The 27,365-nt window shown below is 49.3% G+C and overlaps 1 long non-coding RNA gene across 1 annotated transcript in view; it reads left to right on the top strand.

Annotated features, from left to right (window-relative positions):
• Positions 1 to 27,365, top strand: part of LOC119962796 — a 100,911-nt gene that overhangs the window by 7,075 nt on the left and 66,471 nt on the right. The gene's annotated exons all lie outside the window — the stretch shown is intronic.

Here is a 27,365-nt window from a genome sequence, read left to right as displayed (position 1 = left end):
AATACATGTAGACTCGCTATACACTAGAGGGAGCACCAGAGACATGACACACATACATTCAACCAATAGGCCAGTAACATAGGACACGACCAATGGGCATTCACGACACACACAGAGGTGACACTACCACAGGAGGGCATTACACCAACCCATATAAAAGGACAAGGCACACATGATCTTCCTCTTTCCAGTGGAGACACTCAGTGAGTGCACAGGGTTGATTTGAAACACAGCACACCCTTCACATAGATTGTAGCAGACTGGTTCGTCAGTCTGAGTAGCTATAGCAGGATTAACAGGAGAGTTGAATCCTAGTAGGAGAATTGTTAACAGTTTAATAAATGTATTATAGCTATCTCCAAGTCTGAACCTTCCTTTGTCAAAGTGCACATCAAGGAAGCAGTTTATGCTACGTCAAGGGCATAACAAAACAAGTGCTGCTGGCAAGGCCATTATTTATTGCTCATCCCTAATTGCTAATGCTTAGAATTCAATGTGTTGTTCACCCAATTCAATTCTCATCCTTCCTGCTGAAGACAGTGATTGGCTCTATTATATTCTTCTATCGACACTGAAGATGTGGTCATTCTTCTGTGGCCAGTTGACCATAGGTGTTCCTAATTTTACCTTCATCTGACATGCACAACTACAGCAGGGATCACAAGTTATTGATCTGCGCTGACTAACATTTTATATCATCCTTTTTCAAGGCCAGTTGTAAAACACTCAGTAACCACCAACTGAAATCACCAAACTCAGCGTGTATCATGAATAACATCTGTTGTTCTGATCTGTCTGACTCAGGGTCACATTTACCCTCATTCAATCAATGTGAGGGTAAATGTTACCTTAACTCACCTGGTTGGAAATTGATGAGATTATGTGGAATACTGGCTTCGCACACTGCTCAATATTACTCTCCCAAGTGATTTCAATGGAGAGTAAAATTGGGCACACTGTAAAACCAACAGGGCACCCAATTCACCCATTCTCTGTCAGATCTCCTAGATTACAATTTCCCCCATAATATATTTCTTATAAATTAACTTCACTTTTCCTCCAGATATTTTTGGGCATGTGCAGATGCAGTGCCAGTGTTATTTTGCAAGTTCCACTGGGTGCTGTAGTGTAAATGCTGCATCTGGATTTGATGCAACTGATTTGCAGCAAGCAATTTAAGTTGATCTTCAGTTTCCACTAAATTAGACAGTAATGCTATTTCCCTGACATGCTGAAGCTTAATTGTACATTACAATGTTTTTCCTCCGTTTTCCACATGAAAGCAACCTAGATGGTAAAATTAAAAACTGGAGAATACTTCAAAGCAAGTCTGTTTGAAGAAAAAATACCTCATTCCAACTTAACTGAATCAAGAGGAAATAACTTAGAACAGCAACATTGCCAGTGCCCTTAATGGGGACAAGGCAATCTGTACAAGTCAACCTGCTCATCCTGAATAGCAATTGAAATTGTTAAGGACTAACCAATATTTAAGCTTGATGCCTGCTTCCAATCAAGCAGCAGTTTATTAGAATGAGACTATGTTTAGTCCTTTTATCATCAGTCTGGGTGCCATTTGATGTTACTTTCATGTATGTCCATGGCTTATAATGGCATGTCATTTCAACATTTGCTTCACAGTCATTCTGAGTGGGCATTCTATTAATTTTAAAATTAATTCTAAGGCACTAAAGTAACTCAAAATGGTAGAGCTTTTCATCCTCTCCTAATAATGTCATCGGACTTTCCATCCAAAACTAATTGAAGTGATAGGAACCGTCGATGCTATCAAAACTCTATTAAAGCAAGAATGGCCGGCATGCCCACAACAATACCGAGGCTTATTACATATGTGTCTTATCATTTTTATTTCTCACACACTTCAACGTTTTTTGTTCATCCATTTTTGTACTCGTCTTCAGACCTTCCTGCAATTCAGTACAGGAAATAAATTGCTTTCCCCCTGACCTTCAATGGCATCACCATTGCCAAGTCCTTCATGTTCTGAGTCTTTCAGAGGTTTGCTTGGTTCCCTGTTTAAATATTATGGCTGGAGGTGCAAGATGGTCTTGTGGTGAAATGGGTTGTGCTGCAATCATCCGAGTCAGAAGCTGTAGGTTCAAGCCCCATTGCAGGGTTTGGAGGCCAAGGGCAGCCAGATTGGTTGATTATCAACTTGTAAACCTGTGAAAGACTTATGCCACAGGAACTAAGCGATTGACGCTCTGATGGCTGAAAGAGGGCTATCTGGACTAATCCCACCAAGCAATACTTAATCCATTTCCCTGTAAAACAGGGCACCTCAAGATCATATCCACGTGGTTTTTTTATTTTGTGGAGATCGGGAGTTTTACGTGGAGTGGCTGCTAGCCCCTTACCGTTCGCAGCATTGGTGAGGGGCGGCACTGTTTTTTTTCATGGAAAATGCCACAGATCCTCCACACTTAACCTCAGAATCGAAGAATCTGGCCCCACACATGGAATAAATTGGAACCATTGGATAAACAACAACACCTCCTCCATGATAGCCCTCAATACCGGGGCCACGCTGGGCTACGTACATAACTCACTACTATACTCCTTATATATGACTGTGTGGCAAAATTTGACTCCAACTCATCTCCAAGTTTGTTGATGACACCACCGTAGTGGGTCAAATCTCGAACGATGAGTCAGAGTACATCAGGGAGATAGAGAACATAGTGGTGTAGTGTAATGACAGCAATCTCTTTCTCAATGTCAGCAAAACTAAGAAGCTGGTCATTGACTTCAGGAAGACTTTAGGGCAGCATGGTAGCATTGTGGATAGCACAATCGCTTCACAGCTCCAGGGTCCCAGGTTCGATTCCGGCTTGGGTCACTGTCTGTGCGGAGTCTGCACATCCTCCCCGTGTGTGCGTGTGGGTTTTCTCCGGGTGCTTCGGTTTCCTCCCACAGTCCAAAGATGTGCAGGTTAGGTGGATTGGCCATGATAAATTGCCCTTAGTGTCCAAAATTGCCCTTAGTGTTGGGTGGGGTTACTGGGTTATGGGGATAGGGTGGAGGTGTTGGCCTTGGGTGGGGTGCTCTTTCCAGGAGCCGGTGCAGACTCAATGGGCCGAATGGCCTCCTTCTGCACTGTAAATTCTGTGTAATCTATGAAGCAAAGTATTGTACACACCCTGGCTGCATCAATGGTGCCATGCTGAAGATGGTTGACAGCTTCAAATTCTTTGGCGTACACATCACCAACAATCTGTCCTGGTCAACCCACGTTGACGCTATGACCAAGAAAGCACAACAGTGCCTATACTTCCTCAGGAAATTACAGAAATTCAGGATGTCCACTTTGACTCTTACCAACTTTTACAGGTGCACCATATGAAATGAAGCATATAAAGCATCCTAAATGGCTGCATCACAGCTTGGTATGGCAACTGCTCGGCCTAAGTCAGTAAGAAACTAGAGAGCCGTGAACACAGCTTAGTCCATCACGCGAATGCATCTCCAATCCATTGATTCTGTCTACACCTCCCACTGCCTTGGAAAAGCGGGCTGTGAAATCAAAAACCCGTGCCACCCGGGTTATTCTCTCTTCCACTCCAATCCTTGAACTGATCTATTCACGTATCTTCTCTACTGAATAGTACTACACTCTGTATTCTATGTCTACGTATTTACATTGTGTATTTATGTTGGCCCTATGTTTTTCCATGTATGGAATAATCTGTCTGGACTATACGCAGAAAAATACTTTTCACTGTACCTCGATACATGTAGCAATAAATCGAATTCAACCGAAATTCCATCGTGGGCGATGGCGGAAAAGAGATGTTATCCATTGAAGTCAATGCAACTAAACATCAGAACTAGAACTGGTAGCCAACCCAAGGCTGCCTGTGATGAATTTCTACTCCAATATCTTTTTAATCCAAAGAGAAGAAAGGTCCATGATTTCAAAACAATGGTCTTCTGTCAATTTTGAATCATTTCAAGATATTGGGCACGATCTACTGGCCCGTCCCACTGGAATCTTGAAGGGATGTGACGGTAGATCCCACAATAGGCCTCTGCCGGGATTCCCGATAGACTGTTAATCCCCGCGAGAGCTAACGATCACACAAGGCCGGATCCAAACTTGCATAGTTAAGTTAGCTTAACAGGGCGGCATGTGGCGCAGTAATTAGCACTGGGACTGTAGCTCTGAGGACCCGGGTTTGAATCCCGGCCCCGGGTCACTGTCCGTGTGGAGTTTGCACATTCTCCCCATGGCTGTGTGGGTTTCACCCCCACTACCCAAAGATGTGCAGGTTAGGTGGATTGGCCACGCTAAATTGCCCCCTTTCCAATTAATTGGAAAAGAAAAATAATTAGCTGCTCTAAATTTATAAAACAAAAAGTGAGCTTAACAGATCATTTAACTATGCCGCCACCAGATCTAACTGGCACCTGGGGTCTACTGACATCACGGAGACCCCAGCCAGGAGCCATTTAGCACTGGTCCCCACAAACAGGATCCAGGCAGGTGATCGGAGAACCCTGGGTTGTTGGGCTCTGGGAAGGATGGCACCCTGATACTGCTGATGCCACCTGTACACTATGGTACTGCCAGCCTGGAACCCTGGCAGTGCTAACTTGGCATCCTGTCATGCCACCCAGGTGCCACCTTGGCAGTTCTAACATGCCTGCGTTGCACTGCCAGCTTGGCAAAGGTACAGCCAGGATGCCCGGCTGGCAATGCCCAGGTGGCATTTTGCTCACACCAGACATCGTGCCCAGGGGGGGTTGCCCTGCCCGCATGAGGTGGGGGGGTGTTAGAGCAGCAACCTGAATTAGACCTTGCATAACTTGGGCCCATCAAGTTACAACACAGGGGTGGCCGTACAAAAATCTCGAAGGGCCCACCCATTTAAACCCGTTACCCATGCACTACAAAAAGAAATTACCGGTACATTGCCTGGAAAGTGTTGTGTTATTTACCCTGGAGTAACACGGACTACAACTGGATGCAGTTGGATTGTAAAGCATACACCAAACTTAGACGTTGGTTCAATAAGATTTATTGAACTTCTTTAACAATGCACACAGCTGGCTGTGGGTTGACACTCTACTACTCTAAGTGTACTAACTCTAACTAACTAGACCAGGCTAGCTCTTATCCACGTGTCAAAGGTGCTAACTGATGTATATACCCTGACTGTCACTACAGTTGTCACCAGTGGAAAGAGGCAGACTGCTGGTGCCTCGTGTGTTTTATACTTGGAAGTTTTATACTCCAGTGTTCTGTCTGGTGATTGGTTGTGTTCTGTCCTGTGTGTTGATTGGCTAACCTGGGTGTCTGTCACTGCCTGTCTTTACCTCATGATGTGCATGGGTGCGTATTATGACAGGAAGGTCATCAACCTTCAAACCTGCAGGGCTTTTCCAGAATTTTCCGTTTTCATTTGCAATTACCTATATTTGTTAATTGAGACCAATCCTCCACATGAAGTATTTCAGTATGTTTTAAAAAGAATCAGCCTGGTTAACAACTAAAAATGATAAATGTGTTCAAGGTCAAAAGGGATACATTTCACTGAGAGACCTTTTATTTGCATGAAATTTGCCTAATTGGAAATTATGTACTAGGTTTCCCGCCATTTCATGTGCTTTTGTCACTATAGGAACCTACCCTGGCTCCAGCTATAAATCTGAGCGTGTAGTTTGTGGAGGTGTGTCATCATCCATTGCATAATTACTTTTAAGGTTGCTTCAATAATTTACTCCTAACATTTGGATTTGGATTTATTGTCACGTGTACTGAGGTACAGTGAAAAGTATTGTTCTGCTAACAAATCAGACAGATCGTTCCATATATGAAAAATGTAGGACATACGATAAATACACAATGTAAAGACATAGACATTGGGTGAAGTATACGGATTGTAGTACTATTTGGTAGAGATGTGTGAAGAGATCAGTTCAGTCATATGAAGGTCATTCAGCAGGGAAGAAGCTGTTTTTGAATCTGTTAGTGTGTGTTTTCAGACTTTTGTATCTCCTGCCCGATGGAAGAGAGAATAACCTGGGTGGGAGGGGGTCTTTAATTATGCTGCCCGCTTTCCCAAGGCAACGTGAGGTGTAGACAGAGTCAATGAATGGGAGGTGGTTTTGCACGACGGACTGGGTTTCCAGTTGGGGAACGCATGTACTACCTTCTTTATTTCTAAAATTTCTTGAAATTTAGTTTCCAAATTAGTACCACACTTAGCATCAGAGTCAGCTTTTTGTCGCTTAGATCCTCTCCCTTTGGATAGGCAGGAACAAGTACTCTGAGCAACACTCTCAATTCATAAAGTTGTTGAGGGGGAGCTTGGCACAAAAGGATTGATTTTAGCCCTGGAGGAAGCGGGGCCGGGCAGGGCGAAAGCGCGGGCTTTCTGCGGGTTTCCCGTGCTGGGAGATGGTGGGGGCGGGGCCGGGGCTGAGAAGCGCGGGTCGTTGCTGGCTGTTTTCTTTTCCCGCGCAAGAGCGGGGGGGGGGGGAGGACCCGTTGACGGGCACAATGGAGGAGGGGCAGTCCCACGTGAGGAGGAGTCGAAGGTAGAGCGGGAGTCGCCGGGGTCAGCAGAAGTTAGCTGGCTCACGGGAGTGCTGTGGAGGGAGGGGCGCGGCTAGGAGGGGGTCCCTGGGTGGGGGGGGGGGGGTACCGGGTTGCTGCTGAAACGGTCAGGAAGGAGCTAGAGGACTCAGGGGGTGCTGGATTGGGGGAGTTGCCGCCGTGGGAAACTGGCAGAGTGGGGGATGCTGGCCGGTGGTGGGCAAGGGATGGGGTATGGCTAATCGGCAGGGGAGGGGGGCAGGGAGCCCTCTGATCCGGCTGATAACCTGGAATGTGAGGGGGCTGAATGGGCCGGTCAAACGGGCCCGGGTATTTGCGCACCTGAAGGGGCTGAAGGCGGATGTGGCCATGCTCCAGGAGACACACCTGAGAGTGGTGGACCAGGTTCGGCTGAGGAAGGGATGGGTGGGCCAAGTATTTCACTCAGGGCTGGATGAGAAGAGTAAGGGGGTGGCGATCCTGGTGGGGAAGAAGGTGTCGTTTGAGGCGTTAAATGTGGTGGCTGACAGTGGCGGGAGATATGTGATGGTGAGTGGCAAGCTGCAGGGGGAGCGGGTGATGTTGGTGAATGTTTATGCCCCAAATTGGGACGATGCGGGGTTTATGCGGCGTATGTTGGGCCGCATTCCGGACCTGGAGGTGGGGGGCCTGATCATGGGGGGGGGACTTCAACACAGTACTGGATCCCCCATTGGATCGATCCAAGTCCCGGACGGGTAGGAGGCCGGCGGCGGCTAAGGTGCTGAGGGGATTCATGGACCAGATTTGGGGGGGGGGGGGGGGGGGGGGGGGGGTGGATCCCTGGAGGTTTGTGAGGCCAAGGGCCAGGGAATACTCGTTTTTCTCCCACGTACATAAGGCCTACTCGAGGATTGATTTTTTTTGTCCTGAGCAGGGGGTTGGTGTCGAGGGTGGAGGATGTGGAATACTCCGCCATTGCCATTTCAGATCATGCCCCGCATTGGATGGACCTCGGGCTGGGGGAAGAGAGGGACCAACGTCCGCTCTGGCGCATGGAGGTGGGGCTGCTGGCAGATGAGGAGGTGGCCGAGAGGGTTCGGGGGTGTATCAAGAGGTACCTTGAGGTCAATGATAATGGGGAGGTCCAAGTGGGGACGGTCTGGGAGGCATTGAAGGCAGTGATGATCTCCATCTGAACCCATAGGGAGAGGGGGGAGCAGAGGGAGAGGGAGAGACTGATAGGGGAGATGGTGCGGGTGGATAGGAGATATGCGGAGGCCTCAGAGGAGGGATTGCTGGGGGAGAGGCGTAGCCTTCAGGCCAGATTCGACCTATTGACTACCAGAAAGTGGAGGAAAGCACAGGGGGCGGTGTATGAATACAGGGAGAAGGCGAGCAGGATGCTGGCGCACCAGCTCCTGAAGCGAGATGCGGCCAGGGAGATTGGGGGAGTGACGGATAGGGCTGGGAAGGTGGTGCGGAGGGGAGTAGATGTTAATGAGGTCTTCAGTGACTTCTATGGGGAACTGTACCGGTCGGAGCCCCCGGTGGAGGGGGGTGGAATGGGGCGCTTCTTGGACAAGCTGCGATTCCTGAGGGTGGAGGAGGAGCAGGTGGAGGGACTGGGGCGCTGATCGAGCTGGAGGAGGTGGTCAAAAGGATAGGGAGCATGCAGTCGGGGAAGGCGCCGGGGCCGGACGGGTTTCCGGCGGAATTTTATAAAAGGTATTTGGACCTGTTGGTCCGGATCTTTAACGAGGCAAGGGAGGGGGGGCTTTGCCCCCAACTATGTCACGGGCGCTGATTTCCTTGATCCTGAAGCGGGACAAGGACCCTCTGCAGTGCAGATCATATAGGCCGATTTCGCTGCTGAACGCCGATGCTAAGCTGTTGGCAAAGATCCTGGCCACTAGAATAGAGGATTGCGTGCCCGGGGTCATTCATGAGGACCAGACGGGGTTTGTGAAGGGAAGGCAGTTGAATACAAACGTACGAAGGCTCCTCAACGTTATTATGATGCCGGCTGTGGAAGGAGAGGCGGAGATAGTGGTGGCATTAGATGCGGAGAAGGCCTTCGGTAGGGTTGAGTGGGAGTATTTGTGGGAGGTGTTGGAGAGGTTTGGGTCTGGGGAGGGGTTTATCCGGTGGGTGAGGCTGCTCTATGAGGCCCCGATGGCGAGTGTAGCCACGAATAGGAGGAGGTCGGAGTACTTTCGGCTGTACCGGGGGACGAGACAGGGGTGCCCCCTGTCCCCCTTGCTCTTCGCATTGGCGATTGAGCCCCTGGCCATGGCATTGAGGGAGTCAGGGAACTGGAGGGGCCTGGTGCGGGGTGGGGAGGAGCATCGAGTGTCACTGTACGTGGATGACCTGTTGTTGTATGTGGCGGACCCGGTGGGGGGGGGGATGCCGGAGGTGATGAGGATTCTTAGTGAATTCGGGGGTTTCTCGGGGTATAAGTTAAACCTGGGCAAGAGTGAGGTGTTTGTGGTGCATCTGGGGGATCAAGAGGAGGGGATTGGTAGGCTCCCATTGAAGCAGGCAGGGAAGAGCTTCAGGTACCTAGGGGTCCAGGTGGCTGGGAGCTGGGGGGCCCTGCACAAGCTCAACCTCACAAGGTTGGTGGAGCAGATGGAGGAGGAGTTTAAGAGGTGGGATATGTTACCGCTGTCACTGGCGGGGAGGATGCAGTCCGTTAAGATGACGGTGCTCCCGAGGTTTTTGTTCCTGTTCCAGTGCCTTCCCATCCTTATCCCGAAGGCCTTTTTTAGGAGGGTCAACAGGAGTATCACGGGATTTGTGTGGGCACATGGGACTCCGAGGGTGAGAAGAGTGTTCCTGGAACGAGGCAGGGATAGGGGGGGACTGGCGTTGCCCAACCTCTGTGGGTACTATTGGGCTGCCAATGCAGCGATGGTGCGTAAGTGGGTAATGGACGAGGAAGGGGCAGCATGGAAGAGGATGGAGGCGGTGTCTTGTGTGGGCACGAGCCTGGAGGCGCTGGTAACGGCGCTGTTGCCGCTCCCTCCAACGAGGTATACCACGAGCCCGGTGGTGGCGGGTACCCTCAAAATTTGGGGGCAATGGAGACGGCACAGGGGAGAAGTGGGGGCCTCGACAGAGTCCCCGATACGGGGGAACCATCGGTTTGTCCCAGGGAGCATTGATGGCGGGTTTCTGGGCTGGCACAGGGCAGGGGTTAGGAGGTTGAGGGACCTGTTTGTGGCGGGGAGGTTCGCGAGCTTGGGGGAGTTAGAGGGGAAGTTTGGGCTCCCCCTGGGGAACATGTTTAGGTACATGCAGGTGAGGGCGTTTGCCAGGCAGCAGGTGGAGGGGTTCCCCCTGCTGCCCCCACGAGGGGTGCGGGATCGGCTGCTCTCGGGGGTGTGGGTTGGAGGAGGGTGGATTTCGTACATATACCGGGTAATGCAGGAGCTAGACGAGGCCTCGGTGGAGGAACTGAAGGGTAAATGGGGAGAGGAGCTGGGTGAGGAGATTGAGGAGGGGACGTGGGCGGATGCCCTGGAGAGAGTGAATTCCTCCTCTTCCTGTGCGAGGCTTAGCCTCATACAGTTCAAGGTGCTGCATATGGCCCACATGACTGGGACGAGGATGAGTAGGTTTTTCGGGGGCAAGGATAGGTGTGCTAGGTGCTCGGGGAGCCCAGCGAACCACGCCCATATGTTTTGGGCGTGCCCAGCGTTGGGGGAGTTTTGGAAGGGGGTAGTAAGGACGGTGTCGAGGGTGGTGGGATCCAGGGTCAAGCCAGGCTGGGGACTCGCAATTTTTGGGGTTGCAGTGGAGCCGGGAGTGCAGGAGGCGAAAGAGGCCGGTGTTCTGGCCTTTGCGTCCCTAGCAGCCCGGCAGAGAATCTTGCTCCAATGGAAGGATGCGAGGCCCCCAAGCGTGGAGGCCTGGATCAATGATATGGCGGGGTTCATCAAATTGGAGAAGGTGAAATTTGCCCTGAGGGGATCAGTACAAGGGTTTTTCAGGCAGTGGCAGCCTTTCCTGGACTTCCTGGCGGAATGATAGGGAAATAGGCCAACAGCAGCAGCAACCCGGGGGGGGGGGGGGGGGGGGGGGGGGAGAGGGAGCGATTGAGGTAGGGGGGGGGTTTGGATCGGGGGGGAGGGAGAACTGTGTACATGGGTCTGTGGGATGTGGCGGGTTCTATCTCTTTCCCTTTTGTTGTGTGGGTGCTCTTTTGTTTTTTTTCCCTTTTGTTTGTAGTTGCTTTTGAAGTTGGGGGGGGTATTTTTCTTGGGGTGTTACCGCGGTTGTTTTGTTAATAGAGTTAAGATGTTTATATTTTGTAAACATTTCAATAAAAATTATTTTTTTTAAAAAAGGATTGATTTTCATCTAGGTCTAAATTGATTTGAGTCTGTTCAGAACTGGTGCTAATCCTGCCTGAAAGGCCAAGTGCAAATCGTACTCGATTCTAATGGAAGCTTATCTGAATAATTATTCACTACTCCAGGTGCAAACTCAGAAAGTTTCAGGTAATTCAAAAGTGGGGCGAGTGGAAAAACACATGTAACTTAAATTTAATAATGATGGAAACATTTCAAGGGGAGTGTCACGACATGGGGAGATAAAAAGTCTGAAAGCCTTTGGAGAGGCTCAAAAGGGATCACAACCAATTAGTAACATTTGCCAAGGTTGAAGTGGCAAGGAATTAAACAGCTCATGGAAAGAAAAATTAAACAAAGAGGGGACCATATATGTAGGCAAGAGTCCACAGGCAAATGATGGAGCAATTCAATAAGTCCCGTTGATAGTTGCTGATCTGAAGATGAGAACCTGTGAGATGGTTCTAACGCCAGGAGGGAAGATTTGTCCTCCAAGATATGGTGCCCTTACCATATGTCATGTGAATGTGCAGCAAGGTTGCGTGCTTTGCATCTGACTATTGCTGCCCTTGCTAACAGCAGCCGTATACACCAAGATCGTTCAAGGATCTCCTTGAAGCAGAGGTGATACACCATCAATAATACACGACAAGTTGGTAAAGTTAACTGAGGCTTTAATACACTAAACAGCAAGCCTCCAGCCTCTGGACTCGAACTGGGGCCGGAGGCGGAGACTTGCCACTCTTATACAGAAAGCCCCGAGGGGAGGAGTCACAGGCGGAGCCAACCTGGACAAGCCCAGGCATGTATGAAACAGTACAGACCAGACAATACAGTCATGTGGTTTACCACATTCACCCCCTGTTTAAAAAAAGTCTGGCAGGGGTGGACTGGTCTTAAAGGTCCAGTCTGTCGGGGGCCTTGACCTTCCGCTGTGATCGCCTCAATCCCGGCTGTGGTGTTGGCGCCGGCGTCGAGGCCTGCGCATCCGGGAGCATGTTGTCATCAGCTTCTTCATCCAGATGTTGGGTCGGCGAAGGAGGGGGCGGTGTAGGGGCGGAGGTGGTGTTATTTGTCGCTGGTGGACCTGAGGGTCATAGTTCGCAAGGGAAGTGGGCAGGGGTGGTGGTAGACGGTGTTGAGTGGGGGGTGGTGGTGGTAGTGATCTCTGGGGAGCCTGCAGGAGCCAAATTTCAGAGGGAGACTGTGTCCTGCCGCCTGTCCTGGTGTGCCATGTAGGCGTATTGGGGGTTTGCATGGAACAGCTGGACCTTCTCAACGAGGGGATCGGTTTTATGGTTCCTCGCATGCTGCTGGAGAAGGACAGGCCCTGGGACTGTAAGCCAGGACGGGAACGAGACCCCGGAGGTGGAATTCCTGGGGAAGGCAAACAGACATTTATGAGGGGTCATGTTAGTAGATGGAGTAGGTTGCGAGCCTTGATGAAATAGAAAAAGCGGTTGACCCCCGGGTGACAGAGGTTGTTGTGGAGGGCCCAGAGTCGGTCTACCTGTACGCTGGCGCGTGTACCGCGGGAGAGGGCATCTGGAGGCTCATTGAACTTCCCAGGACGATACAAGATATCGTAATTGTAGGTGGAGAGCTTGATCCTCCACCTCAGAATCTTGTCGTTAATCTTGCCCCGCTGTGAATCGCCTGCTGCCTAGGTAATGCCTCCAGTATCTCACAGCTTCGACGATGGCCTGGGCCTCCTTTTCAACAGAGGAGTTTCGAATTTCAGAGGCATGGAGGGTACAAGAGAACAAAGCCATGTGCCTGCCCGCCTGGTTGAGCATGGCGGCCAGAGCAAAGTCCACGCATCGCTTTCCACTTGAAACGGGATGGACTCATCCACAGCGTGCACCATGGCTTTGACAATGTCTGCTTTAATGTGGTTGAAGGCCAGTCGGGCCTCAGCCGTCAGGGCAAAAGTGGTAGATTTGATCAGTCAGCGGACCTTGTCCGCATATTTGGGGACCCACTGGGCATAGTAGGAGAAGAACCACAGGCATCTCTTCAGGGCCTTGGGCAGTGGGGGAGGGGGCATTCCAGGAGGGGGCGCATGCGGTTGGGGTCGGGCCCTCGGACTCCGTGTTCCATGACATAACCAAGGATAGCCAGGCACGTCGTGCGAAAGACGCATTTCTCTCTATTATAAGTGAGAATTAGGAGTACCGGAGGTTCTCGTCATGGTCCTGCTGGTCACAGCCGCAGGTGGTGATGTTATCCAGGTATGGGAACATGGCCCGCAGCCCGTACTGATCAACCATTCGGTCCCTTTCCCTTTGGAAGACCGAGACCCCATTAGTGATGCCGAAGGGAGTGCTGAGGAAGTGATAGAGGTGGCCATCTGCCTCAAAGGTAGTATATTGGCGGTCTCCGGGCGGATAGGGTACGCGGACTTCAAGTCGACTGTTGTGAAGACTCGATACTGTGCAATCCAATTGACCGTGTCAGATATACGGGGGAGGCGGTACGCATCGAGCTGTGTGACCGGTTGATGGTCTGGCTGTAATCGATGACCATCCGGTGTTTCTCCCCAGTCTTGACGACCACCACTTGGGCTCTCCAGGGGCTGTTACTAGCCTCAATAATCCCCTCTCGCAGGAGTCGCTGGACTTCCAACTGGATGAAGGCCCTGTCCTGGGGACTTTAGCGTCTGCTTTTGGTAACGACGGGCTTACAGTCAGGGGTGAGGTTTGCGAAGAGGAAGGGAGGGGCGACTTTAAGGGTCGCGAGGCTACAGACGGTGAGGGGGGGCAGGCGTCCGTTGAACTTCAAGGTGAGACTCTGGAGGTGGCACTGAAAGTCGAGCCCCAGTAATAGGGCAGCGCAGAGGTGGGGGAGGACATATAGCCTAAAGTTGGTGTACTCTACGCCCTGCACAGTGAGGGTCGCAACGCAGTACCCCCGGATTTCCACAGCGTGGGATCCGGAAGCCAGGAAGGTTTTCTGGGTCGCGGGTAGGATGGGGAGGGTGTATGAAGCTGTCTATGCTCCCGGAGTCGAAGAGGCAGGCCGACCCGTGCCCGTTGATCCGGACGGCCATCGTGGACTTTGCAAGGTGGTGCGACTGGCACTGGCCCAGTGTGACGGAGGCGAGTGTCAGAAGATGGTTGGCAGGCCGGTTGGCGGGTAGCGGCGGTCAGCGTACGGTCGGGCAAGCTGGGTTCCCGGGAGGCAGCGGAGGGGTCCCAAGATGGCGGCCCCCATGAATCGCACGTGGCGGGCGAGGTGCAAGATGGTGTCCAAGATGGCGGCCTTCGTGGATCGCATGTGGCGGGCGAGTTGCAGGATAAGGTCCAAGATAGCGGCCCCCGCAGGTCGCACGTGTCGGCTGACATTAAAGATAGCGGCTCCCAAGGGTCGCACATGGTGGGTGGTGCAGCAGCTGGGGGTGGCCCCGACAGGCAGCAAGCAGCACTGCTGGACCTAGAAGCTTTAGGGGTGGTTCAGGTCTGGCAGGCATTTGCGAAACGGCCCTTCTTCTTACAGCCGTTACAAGTTGCGTTCCGTGCTGGGCAGCGTTGTCAGGGGTGACTGTTCTGGCCGCATAGTGTCCTATGAGTAGCATTATCGTCACTGCGTATGATGGGGCGTCTCTGATTAGGTTAAAAACTCTTGCGCTCACCCGTGCGTGGAGGACCTGCTTCTTCCGGAGGTCCGTGAAGTCCTCGTTGAAGGATGCGAGGTAGGCCTCGAAGCAGCTTAGCCAGTGTTCAAAAGTCTCTGTAGCGTCAGCTGCTTGTTGGTCCAGTTCCAGGTGATCGGGCTTGAGTGAGGAGTTCATCTTGAGCGAAGCGTCCATCTTAGAAGTTTAGTGTATTAAATTGATACACCATCAACAATACACGATGAGTTGATAAAGTTAACTGAGGCTTTAATACACTAAACAGCAAGCCTCCAGCCTCTGGACCCGAACTGGGGCCGGAAGCGGAGACTTGCCACTCTTATACAGAAAACCCCAAGGGGAGGAGCCACAGGCGGAGCCAACCTGGTCAAGCCCAGGCATGTATGATACAGTACAGACCAGACAATTCAGTCACGTGGTTTACCACAAGAGGCATTGCTCTGCTCAGGCCCGGAGAAAGTAGATCCCCATGTCATTTCCAGGTATGTACGCCAGGGCCTGCAAAATGGTTGATGACATCTTGGTGGATGTGGCTAATGACCCTGACATATCCACTTTCACGCAATGCCAGATCAAGCAGGACTGCTGTGATTGGGTTATTTCTGAAGAAGCATACACGCTTGACTAGTTAGCCAAGCCTTCGCATCTTGCCGTGCTGCCATTGGTACATCGGGTGCTTTGCAGCTTTGCCAGGGAGAGAAGAGTCTCAACCAGTACATTGTTTGTCCAAATAAAATAATTTCCCTCACAGCCTTTAGACAGGCCCTGTTGCTGCTTGTGCTGCTTGCTGAGATTGCTGCTCCTCTCCCTCCATCCCAATAAAACTGGCAATAACAGCACACAGGATAAGCAGATAGAGCTTACTGAGGGAAGAAACACAACAAATATCAGGAAGAAGTGAGCTGGAAGATGGAAACTCTCCTGGCATTCCAAACAGCTCAACAACAAATATACCCTTTGATCCAATTTCTGCTGAGTGACGCTTTAAATGCTGCTTTACCAGCTTTGCTAGGTTTTAATGACAGGTTAGACACTGGGCGATTTTGCATTATATTGGAATTGGAGTCTTAATGGTGCCTTGATTTACATATATTCATGAAGCTTCAACTGATCTCTTGCAGGCACTTGGCCAATCAAAAGCTAAAATTAAAATGGCAAGAGAGCATGGATTGTAAAAATTGCCAAACCGGGGAAATATTAGGAGAATCTGAAATGCATTGCCCGATAAGATGGTGGAAACAGATTCAGTAGCAATTTTCGAAAGGGAAACTTAAAAAGGGAAATATTCACAGAGTGATGAGGAGTGGGCAGGGGAATGGGATTAATTGGAAGATTAATCAGAGCCACCAAATGAATGATGGGCTAACAGGCCTCCTTCTCTGCTGTATGGTGCTACAGTTGCATGACCCAATGTATAGTTCAGTTAAATGAACATGCAGAGGAATGCTTTCATAACTAATCCGATAATGTCACAAGTAGTCATTTCTAGCCTACTGTCATTTCGATGCAAGTATAATGAGTTGCAAAAGTTCTAATGCATGACTGTTATGTTTCCTGCAAACGCTCAAGATAGGTTTGTTTGCAGCTACTTGTGGTCACATAATTCCATAATTTAAATGATTGCAAGTTGTAAATGATAGCCACACCACATGTTCTCAAAGGCCCTTTTCATAATTGAAATTGCAAAGAATAAAGGCAGAAGGAAAATGGTTTCCAATAGATGATTAGTGAGATTGGCTCCCTACCCCATTCACTTCTTTAGGGCAGATTGTTGTAAGCAATATCAAGAGATCTCCGGGGACCCATTTTGAGTTTAATTTCTGAAAGACCCTCTGAGCAGGTGCCACTGACAGGTAGTGAATGGAGATTTTTAACGAAACAGAAGTGGCCCTGTGGAGAAGGTCAAAGTAAAAGGTCAAAGAGCAACTTCATGGGTCAGCAAGTCAGAAGCCTCTGCTGTGGGAGAAGAACCAAAAGTAGTGCCATTGCTCTCATGTGGCATACAGAAAAAGGACAGAACTACTGAATCAGGAAGGGTCCTGACAAACTGCAGACGTTAGAGATCATAGGCACATAAAGCAATTGGTAACAGAATTATCTAGTATAATTGATGCATTACTTGGAAGAATTGACAGGTCATTGTAATGCCAATTGGAAAAAAAAAAACACTTGAGGAATCAAGAATTCAAAATAGATTCTAGTGTTTAAGATTTGGTCTCTTTGTTAAATATGGTATGCAGTGAAGTCCCATATATTCGCTTATCTCTTTGTTTTGTTTCTTCAATTTGGTTAATTAATTAATTCCTTTAAATATTTTTCTCAGCTGTATTAAAATACAGGGAAACTTTGGGATCAAACTGTTTTGAATAGCCCCAATTCAATCAAAGGTTTTACTGTCAGAGATGGCTTTGTCCATACTGTGTGTAGCAATGTTGTACAATTAATGATCGACCTGCAGTGCATTGTACAGGGGAAAGCAGGACAAGCAAATACATCCAAAGAGTGAGTCAACAGATTGATTCCTTCCATTGGCCTTCCCTTCTTAATTCACTGGCAGCAGAGACATACCAGTTCTGAGATATAAATAGTGAACTCAAAAACTTGTAAACTAAATAAATGACTATGGGAGCGTGGCCCCTTTAAGGGGGCGAGATTTGCAGTCCATGTGACCGTCTTGAGACCAATCACACACAACTCCTGGCCAATAGAGAGACAGCGCAGAGCCTTGGAAGCAGGGGCCCGACGGTTTGGACCCTGGAGTTGGAGACCTATCCAGCATTGCCTATTGTTAATAAACCCTCTTTGTTGTTACTGGAAGTCCCCAGTGTACTGTCTTGATCCACCAGATTGGCGACGAGGTAAATGGTGCCATCGTTAGTCTCCAGCTGTTCAGGATTCGAGGAGGAGAGGAAGAAGCTTCAAAAGAGGCAACAAAAGGTTTATTGAGTAACTAGAACAATAAGCGCATGAGTTCTTTACTTTCACTTTGATACTCGTGATACGGTCAACAAGATCTAACTACAGTAACTATATGTAACTCCACTAGCCATCTGAACTACTCTGCTATTGCCCTGGTCATAGTGCACCCCCAAGAGAGCCTGAGACCCAATGTGGTTGCCTTTCATACCCGTGCTGGTCCGGCCCTCTAGTGATCATGTGGTGCTCGTGATTACACATTAACCACTTGTGTACATGCACATAATGAGATCACTACAAAGCTGTTAACCTACATGTGGGGAAACCTGAAAATTCTTGGAACCACCAGTACACCAGTAGCTTACAAAGAACAAGAGGCCCAGTTTGCTTTGACTGTTGTAGAGGGGCAAAGACCAAGCCTGATGGAAAGGGACTGGTGAAAGCAAATTAAACTAAATTGGCTGGAAATCTTTAAAATCTAAAACAGCATTTTTCAGGATGTTCTGTGATGATACGAAGATATGTTCCACAATGAGTTCGACCAGATCAAGGGTGTGAAGGTCAAGATTTATGCTGATCCAGATTCGACACCTACGTGGCCAGACCAGTCCCTTATGCCCTGCATCAAATGATGGAAGCTGAGCTGAAGTGATTAGAGGAACCAGGGATAATTGGTCACGGCCGCACATGGTGACGTTATCCAGGTACGGGAACGTGGCCCGCAGCCCGTACTGATCAACCATTCGGTCCCTTTCCCTTTGGAAGACCGAGACCCCATTAGTGATGCTGAAGGGAGCGCTGAGGAAGTGATAGAGGTGGCCATCTGCCTCAAAGGTAGTATATTGGCGGTCTCCGGGCGGATAAGGAGTTGATGGTATGCGGACTTCAAGTCGACTGTCGTGAAGACTCGATACCGTGCAATCTAATTGACCGTGTCAGATATACGGGGGAGGCGGTATCATCGAGCTGTGTGACCGGTTGATGGTCTGGCTGTAATCGCTGACCATCCGGTGTTTCTCCCGTCTTGACGACCACCACTTGGGCTCTCTAGGGGCTGTTACTAGCCTCAATAATCCCCTCTTGCAGGAGTCACTGGACTTCCAACTGATGAAGGCCCTGTCCTGGGGACTGTAGCGTCTGCTTCTGGTAACGACGGGCTTACAGTCAGGGGTGAGGTTGGCGAAGAGGAAGGGAGGGGCGACCTTAAGCGAGTCTACAGACGGTGAGGGGGGGCAGGGGTCCGTTGGACTTCAAGGTGAGACTCTGGAGGTGGCACTGAAAGTCGAGCCCCAGTAATAGGGCAGCGCAGAGGTGGGGGAGGACATATAGCCTAAAGTTGGTGTACTCTACGCCCTGCCCAGTGAGGGTCGCAACGCAGTACCCCAGATTTCCACAGCGTGGGATCCGGAAGGCAGGAACATTTTCTGGGTCGCGGGTAGGATGGGGAGGGAGCAGTGCCTTATCGTATCCGGGTGTATGATGCTCTCTATGCTCCCAGAGTCGAAGAGGCAGACCTGTACGCCAACCTAGCAGGGGTCACACCTATTCCAAACGGGACCTCAGACACGTGCACCTGCAGTTGGAATTAAGTGAAGAGTCCCAAACGTTTGCCATGCTTATTTCACATTAGATTCTATTCCAGATCACGAGTCTAACTGTCAGCATTTCCTCGATCTGCACTACCCTCTCCAGTGTGCCCACGGAAAACCTCCTTCAGGGCGTCCCAAAACTGATGGTCTGCCTCAACTGTTTTAGTGCTGGAATCACACATGAAGAACACATATCATATTTGGAAGAGATATTAAAGCGATTCAGAGATGTAGGAGTCTGCCTTAAATGTGAGAAATATACCTTCCAGGCCACGTAGTTGGGGTTTCAAATGGATGCCACAGGTCTACACCCACTCGTAGAAAAAGTCACAGCCATACAAGTGGATCCACTACCCAGGAATGTAGCTAAAATCCTTCCTGAGAATGGTGAACTATTATAGCATTTTCATTTCAAACCTGGCCATCGCATTGGCACCACTACACCAGTTACTAAAGAAACACCAATGTTGGTAATGGAAGGAGCAGCAAGAGGAAGCTTTCCACCTGGTAAAACAAGCTCCACAATCTTTGAATCTTTTGCACATTTCGACCCAGGGAAGCCAATTGTTCTCACATGGGATTGTCGCCATATGGGAAAAGGAGAAATTCTATCCCATAACATGGATCAGTATGGCCAATTGCCTTAGCCTCGAGGACTCTCTCAGTCCTTAAGCTAGGTCATAGAAGGCAGAGAGTAGAAAAGCAATGGAAGGGTGCTTTTCTGATTGACTAGTGGTGTTCCGCAGGGATCAATGCTGGGATATTTGCTGTGTGTAGTATATATAAATGATTTGGAGGAAAATGTAACTGGTCTGATTAATATGTTTGCGGGAAACACAAAGGTTGGTGGAATTGCGGATAGCGATGAGGACTGTCAGAAGATACAACAAGATTTAGATCTTTTGGAGACTTGGGCAGAGCAATGGCAGATGAAGTTTAATCCGGACAAATGTGAGGTGGCATTTTGGAAGGTCCAATCCAAGTAAGGAATATACAGTGAATGGTAGAACCCTCAAGAGTATTGCCAGTCATAGAGATCACTGTGACCAGGGCAATAGCATAGTAGTTCAGATGGCTAGTGGAGTTACGTATAGTTACTGTAGTTAGATTTAGGTCCACAGGTCACTGAAAGGAGCAACACAGGTGGAGAAGGTAGTCAAGAAGGTATACGGCATGCTTGCCTTCATTGGCCGGGCATTGAGTATAAAAATTGGCAAGTCATGTTGCAGTCGTATAGAACCGTAGTTCGGCCACACTTGGAGTATAGTGTTCAATTCTGGTTGGCACACTACCAGAAGGATGTGGAGGCTTTAGAGAGGGTGCAGAAGAGATTTACCAGGATGTTGCTGATATTGAGGGCATTAGCTATGAGAAGAGGTTGAATAAACTCGTTTTTTTCTCACTGGAACGACGGAGGTTGAGGGGAGACCTGATAGAGCTGTACAAAATTATGAGGGGCACAGACAGAGCGGATGGTCAGAGACTTTTTCCCAGAGTAGAGGGGTCAATTACTGGGGGGCACAGGTTTAAGGTGCAAGGGGCAAGGTTTAGAGGAGATGTACGGGGCAAGTTTTTTATACAGAGGGTAGTGGGTGCCTGGAACCCGCTGTCGGAGGAGGTGGTGGAAGCAGGGACGATAGTGACATTTAAGGGCATCTTGACAAATACATGAATAGGATGGGAATAGAGGAATACTGACCCCGGAAGTGTAGAGGATTTTAGTTTAGTCGGGCAGCATGGTCGGTGCAGGATTGGAGGGCTGCAGGGCCTGTTCCTGTGCTGAACTTTTCTTTGTTCTTTGTTCTTTGTACACTTTTCAACACAGGTCTGGCACCCAACGCTCCAATGCGGACGCATTGAGTTGACTACCCTTGCCAAAGAACTTGGCGCAATCGCCAGTGCCCCAAGAAATCATCTTGGTACTGAATTTCTTAGACACCTTGCTGGTGCCGTCCGGACACATAGGAAATTGGACTCAGCAGGACCCAATATTATCCAAGGTGAAACGTATGATGCAAACAGGTTGGCACCACAAGACGTCTGAACTGTTGAGGTCCTATTTAATCCACAGGGATGGGCAGCATGGTGGCGCAGTGGTTAGCACTGCCGCCTCACGGCGCGGAGGACCCGGGTTCAATCCCGGCCCCGGGTCACTGTCCATGTGGAGTTTGCACACCCTCACCGTGTCTGCGTGGATCTCACCCCCACAACCTAAAAAGATGTGCAGGGACGGTTGACTTGGCCACACTAAATTTCCCCTTAATTGGGTACTCTAAATTTATATCAAAAAATAATGATCCGCAGGGACGAACTATCCTGCAAAGATGGAGTAATACTTTGGGGCTCTCCAGTCATCGTTATACTCTCAGTGAGGTAACCTGTTTTATACGAATTACACAACGGCGATCCGAGCCAAACAAAAATGAAGATGCTGCCTCGCAGTTTACATCTGGTCGCCGAGAATCGATAAAGTGATTAAGGAAGTGGTATGGCAATGCAACCCCAGCTACACTCAACAATTGTTACCTCCTTCAGCCAATCTCCACCCTTGAGAGTGGCAGAGTGCCCCATGAACTAGAACACATGCCAACTATGCAGAAACATTTTTGGGCAGAATGCTCATTGTGAAATGAAAATGAAATGAAAATCGCTTATTGTCACGAATAGGCTTCAATGAAGTTACTGTGAAAAGCCCCTAGTCGCCACATTCCGGCGCCTGTCCGGGGAGGCTATTATCTTGGCTATTCTAAATGGTTATCCATACAAGAGACGGGAGCAACCTCCTTGGCAGCGACTGTGGACGCATTCTGCTGGGTATTTTCTGTGCACGGCCTTCCAGGAGCCATTGTGTCCGATAATGATACCCTTTTACTGGGGAAGATTTCCAATGCTTTGCTCAAACAAATGGAATCCGGCCTACCAAGACGGCCCTGCATCCAACGGGTTGGCAGAAAGTGCCATACAGTTTTTTTAAAATGCTTTGAGGAAGCCATCAGACTGGCAGTTGTGCCATCAGCTGGCCAACTTCCTTTTGTCATATAACACAACCCCCCCCCCCCCCCCCCCCCCCCCCCCCCCCCCCCCAATTCCTCCATGGGAATCATTGTCAGCTGAATTCCTTATGTGCCTTCACCTCAGAACTCCTTTCAACTTGATATTGCCAAATTTGGGGAGAAAGGGGGAGGCACATCAGGCATCCCTGAAAAATAAACATATTTGAAAAAAGCGTGACAGGTCGTTCCAGGTGGGTGATCTGGTGCTTGTTCAAAATTTCATCTCGGGCCCACTTTGGTTAGCCGGTTGGATTGTATCCCAATCTGGACCCATATCTGAGGTCCCTATCTGCTTCAAGAAGACGACCATCATCCCTGTACCAAAAAAAGGTCAAGCAGTGTGCCTTAATGACTATCGTCCAGTGGATCTGACATCATCATCATGAAGTGCTTCGAAAGGTTAGTCATGGCACGAACAAGATTGCCTTGATCCACTACAGCTTGCCTACCACTGCAACAGGTCCACAGCAGACACCATCTCCATGGCCCTGCACTCTACCCTGGAACACCGAGATAACAAAGACACCTATGTCAGACTCCTATTTATCGACTACAGCTCAGCCTTCAACACCATCATTCCTACGAAACTCATCTCCAAACTCCGTGGCCTTGGACTCGGCTCCTCCCTCTGCGACTGAATCCTGAACTTTCTAACCCACAGACCACAATCAGTAAAGATAGGCAACAACACCTCCTCCACAATCATCCTCATCACCGGTGCCTCATAAGGCTGAGTCCTCAGCCCCCTACTATACTCCTTATACACCTATGACTGTGTAGCCAAATTCCCCTCCAACTCGATTTTCAACTTTGCTGATCACACCACAGTAGTGGGTCGGAACAATGATGAGACAGAGTATAGGAATGAGATAGAGAATCTGGTGAATTGGTGCGACGACAATAATCTCTCCCTCAATGTCAACAAAACGAAGGAGATTATCATCAACTTCAGGAAGCATAGTTGAGAACATGCCCCTGTCTACATCAATGGGAACAAAGTAGAAAGGGTCGAGAGCTTCAAGTTTTTAGGTGCACAGATCACCAACAGCCTGTCTTGGTCCCCCCATGCCGACACTATTGTTAAGAAAGCCCACCAACGACTCTACTTTCTCAAAAGACTGAGGAGATTTGACATGTCAGCTGCATCCTCATCAACCTCTACAGATGCACCATAGAAAGCATTCTTTCTGGTTGTATCACAGCTTGGTATGGAGCCTGCTCTGCCCAAGACCACAGGAAACTACAGAAGGTCATGAATGTAGCCCAGTCCATCACGCAAACCAGCCTCCCATCCATCGACTCTATCTATAATTCCCACTGCCTCAGAAAGGCAGCCAGCATAATTAAGGACCCCACGCACCCCGGACATACTCTCTCCCACCTCCTTCCGTCAGGAAAAAGATACCAAAGTTTGAGGTCACGTACCAACCGACTCAAGAACAGCTTCTTCCCTACTGTCATCAGACTTTTGAATGGACCTACCTCGTATTAAGTTGATCTTTTCTCTACACCTTGCTATAACTGTAACATTATATTCTGCAGTCTCTCTTTCCTTCCTTATGTACAGTATGCATTGTTTATACAGCATGCAAGAAACAATACTTTTCACCCTATACTAATACATGTGACAATAATAAATCAAATCAAATCAAATCGTGTGTGGTAAATGTCAAGGACAGGACTGTGCCAAAGCATGTCGACCACACGAGGAGCCGAGGGACGATAACCCCCATTCCAGAACAGATGGGTCTAACTAGTGCCTCCTGCACTCCTATGGCTGTTCTAGAGTAAATGGAGCCGGGAATTTCAGAGTCCACTCCGCCAGCAATCCAGGTGGGAGCTGCCGATGCGAACCTCCCTACAGAAGAGGTGGAGTCTCCTCAACCATCAATTTCTGCAGGCAACAAGGCTACCTCAGAGCCAGGGGAGCTGGTTGGGGGTGTAAGGAGGTCGGCAAAGACTGAAAGGTCCCCGGATAGACGGACTCTGCGATGAACTCTTTTCCCTTATGTCTCTTGGACCTTGTTTATAGCTTTGTACATAGCTGATCTTGTAAATTGTAATGAGGGACTTAAGGGAGAGGAATGTGTTAGCGTGGCCCCTTTAAGGGAGCAGGCTTAATGGTCCACATGACAGGCAAGGAACCAATCATGTGGGAATGCACAAACCCTGTCCAATAGAGAGAAAGTGTGGTGCGCTGGAAGCAAGGGCCTGGACACTCACTGGGCTAAATAGCTGGCTTTTAAAGCAGACCAAGGCAGGCCAGCAGCGTGGGTTCAATTCCCGTACCAGCCTCCCAGAACAGGCGCCGGAATGTGGCGACTAGGGGCTTTTCATGTAACTTCATTTGAAGCCTACTTGCGACAATAAGCGATTTTCATTTCATTTCAGTATGGACCCCGGAGCTGGAGAGTCAAGATCTAACTATCAATGCTCTGTGCCTGTCTCTAGTTGCTTATGCCTGCTGTTAATAAACCCCCTTTATTGTTGCTGGAAGTTCCCAGTGTATTGTCTCGAGCCACCACAATGACATTGTAGATCTTACAGGTAAAAGCTGGCATATCAAAAGGGATTAACATCAGATACTTCTTCCCTTTTTCCTGCATTATGCATGAGTTGCATTTCCTTTGCTTTTCTGTTTTATGGAAGTGAGAGCTGCACTGTTGAGGAATGTAACATTTTCTCATTTCAGACACAGCACTTCCTTCCCGGGAAAGATTTAGGACAGTTAGAACAGTCTTCTTCAAAGTCGGGGGTGGGACCGGCGGGTGGGTCGCAGGTGGGTGTCGGGAGGGTCGCGGAGCCGTTGTCCGCGGCGCTCCCATTCGCGCAAATCCCCGCGGAGCAGCCGGCTTTTCAAAACGCTGGCTGCAAGCGGCCAGGAACAGGTTAAAAAACAAATTCTGCCGCATTGCGCACACACGCACGATGATCGGTGCGCATGCGCAAATCGGACACGCATACGCAGTGTGGCCGCTATTTTTAAAAATGGTTGCAGCTTTTTGCTTTCCAAATTTTGTAGTGGTTTTTATTCATTTTTTTCATTTATTTTACTCATTTTATTTATTTATTTTTTTTACAAGTTTCGGTAGGGAGGGGTTTGTTTGATAAAATTTTACAGGAAAAAAATTCTGAACTTTGGACAGATGAGACTCCATACTTTCCGACACCACAATGCTTCACCTTTATCCAACAGGTTCCATTAGAGGTGCGTGTACGAGGGCCAAAGGGTCCCAAAACCATTTCCGCCATTTTTATCAGCAGCAAATAAGGTTAGAGAAAATGGTGGGTCGCGCAGGTCGGTCGGTGTGGGTCGTGAAGGTCGGCTGGCGTGGGTCGCGAAGGTAGGCCGGTTGGTAAAAATGGGTCCCCGGAAGAAACGTTTGAAGAACACTGAGTTCGAATATCACAGAGACTCCCTTTACTCTGCACCAACAAGTGTCTCAGCGTAAGCACAATAGGACATGGTAACACAGTGGTCAGCACAGTTGCTTCACAGCTCCAGGGTCCCAGGTTCGATTCCCGGCTTGGGTCACTGTCTGTGCAGAGTCTGCACGCTCTCCCTATGCCTGCGTGGGTTTCCTCCGGCTGCTCAGGTTTCCTCACACAAGTCCCCAAAGACGTGCATCTTAGGTGGATTGGACATTCTGAATTCTCCCTCAGTGTACCCGAACAAGTGCTGTAGTGTGGTGTCTAGGGGCTTTTCACAGTGACTTAATTGCAGTGCTAATGGAAGCCCACTTGTGACACTAATAAAGATTGTATTATTATTATGGGCACAATCTAACCAAAACAAAATAAAGTCTGTTTCGGCTGGCATATGCGGGGTCATTCCCAGTGCTTGTAGTGCTGAGAATGATCCTGCTATCTAGCGGCACTCTGGTTTTTTCCCGGGCCTCGACGGGGAAAGCCCCAGCAAGGCGACACTCAATTGCATTTCCTGCACTGACGAGCTCTGACGAGCGGAGCTCCTCAGTGTAGGAAGAGATTGGAATAGCACCTAGGCCTCCCAAATCCCCCCCCCCCCCCCCAATTCCACCACCCCCCACCCCCAACACCTCAATTCACTTGTTGGGGGGTTCCTCGTGCCCCACCCAGCACCCCACCTAAGATGGGCAGGGTCGATCTCTGGTGTGGGCAAAATGTCACCTGGGCACCTTGACACTATCAGCCTGACACCCTGATAGTGTCCCTTCTAGCCTGACAGTGCCACCTGGGCACCCTGGAATTGCCAGGTTGGCACCTGAGTGGCACTGCCTTGGTGGCACTGCCTGAGTGTCACACTGGCAGTGCCAAGACACCTGGGTGGCATCAGTAGTTCCAGGGTACCACCCTGCCCAGATACCAGCCACCAGGGAGCCTCCGATTGCCTGGGAGAGCCCTCCAAGTGTCGGTACGCCTGTTCCCCATTTGTGGGGACCATGACTAATCGGCGCCCGGCCGGTGTCTCCTCAGCAAGGCCGGCAGTTCCTGGTAGTCGGTTCAGTCTGGCAAACACAGAGTTAAGTGGCTTAACACTGCGAATCTGGGTCCCGTGCATTTTGGGCGGGATCCAGATCGCAACATCTCACGAGATTTTGTTCGATCTCATGAGGCGTAGAAACCGTCAGGAATCCCAGCTGAGGCCTCTTGTGGGATATACCGGCTGCATCCTATCCAGATTCCAGCGGGACGCATTCGATAAATTGCACCCTCAATGTTTTTCAAATCTTGGTGCTAAGATCTGTGAGCCACTGTGTCAAACACCAAAGGATGTCAGGGGGAAAGTCAGAGAAATACTACATGCCAGAAAAATAAATGTGTTTTTGGTTGTATTTGATTGAAAAATGAGGGCGTAGAGTCATTCTCTCCTAAACTTTGCCAATGTCCCATTTCTGCTGGAATTTGTGCAATGATTTATCATCTTCGAGTCACAGAATCCTTACAGTGCAGAAGAAGGCCATTCAGCCCATCCAGTCTCACCAACCCTCTGAAAGAGCACCCTACCTAGGCCCACTTCCCCGCCTTCCCCCTGTAACCCCATAACCCTACCTAAACTTTGGACACCAAGGGACGATTTAGCGTGGCCAATCCACCTAACCTGCACATTTTGTGCAAACTAAGAATAGAAGTAAAATAATGCAAATTTTTTTTTCAAGAGAAGATTTTTCACCTTCCACTTTGCCAGGAAAGGGATGACACAGCTTTAATAATTGTCCATGATTCACTAAAATAGCACAAAAAAAAGTGGATTGTCCTCTATCTGAACTTGAAAAGGATATTTCAATAGATACAGTCAAT

This window comes from Scyliorhinus canicula, chromosome 1 (assembly GCF_902713615.1).
Source record: "Scyliorhinus canicula chromosome 1, sScyCan1.1, whole genome shotgun sequence".
Taxonomy (NCBI): Eukaryota; Metazoa; Chordata; class Chondrichthyes; order Carcharhiniformes; family Scyliorhinidae; genus Scyliorhinus; species Scyliorhinus canicula.
The sequence above is the reverse complement of the archived record's forward strand: the minus strand, read 5'-3'. Positions and strand labels throughout refer to the sequence as shown.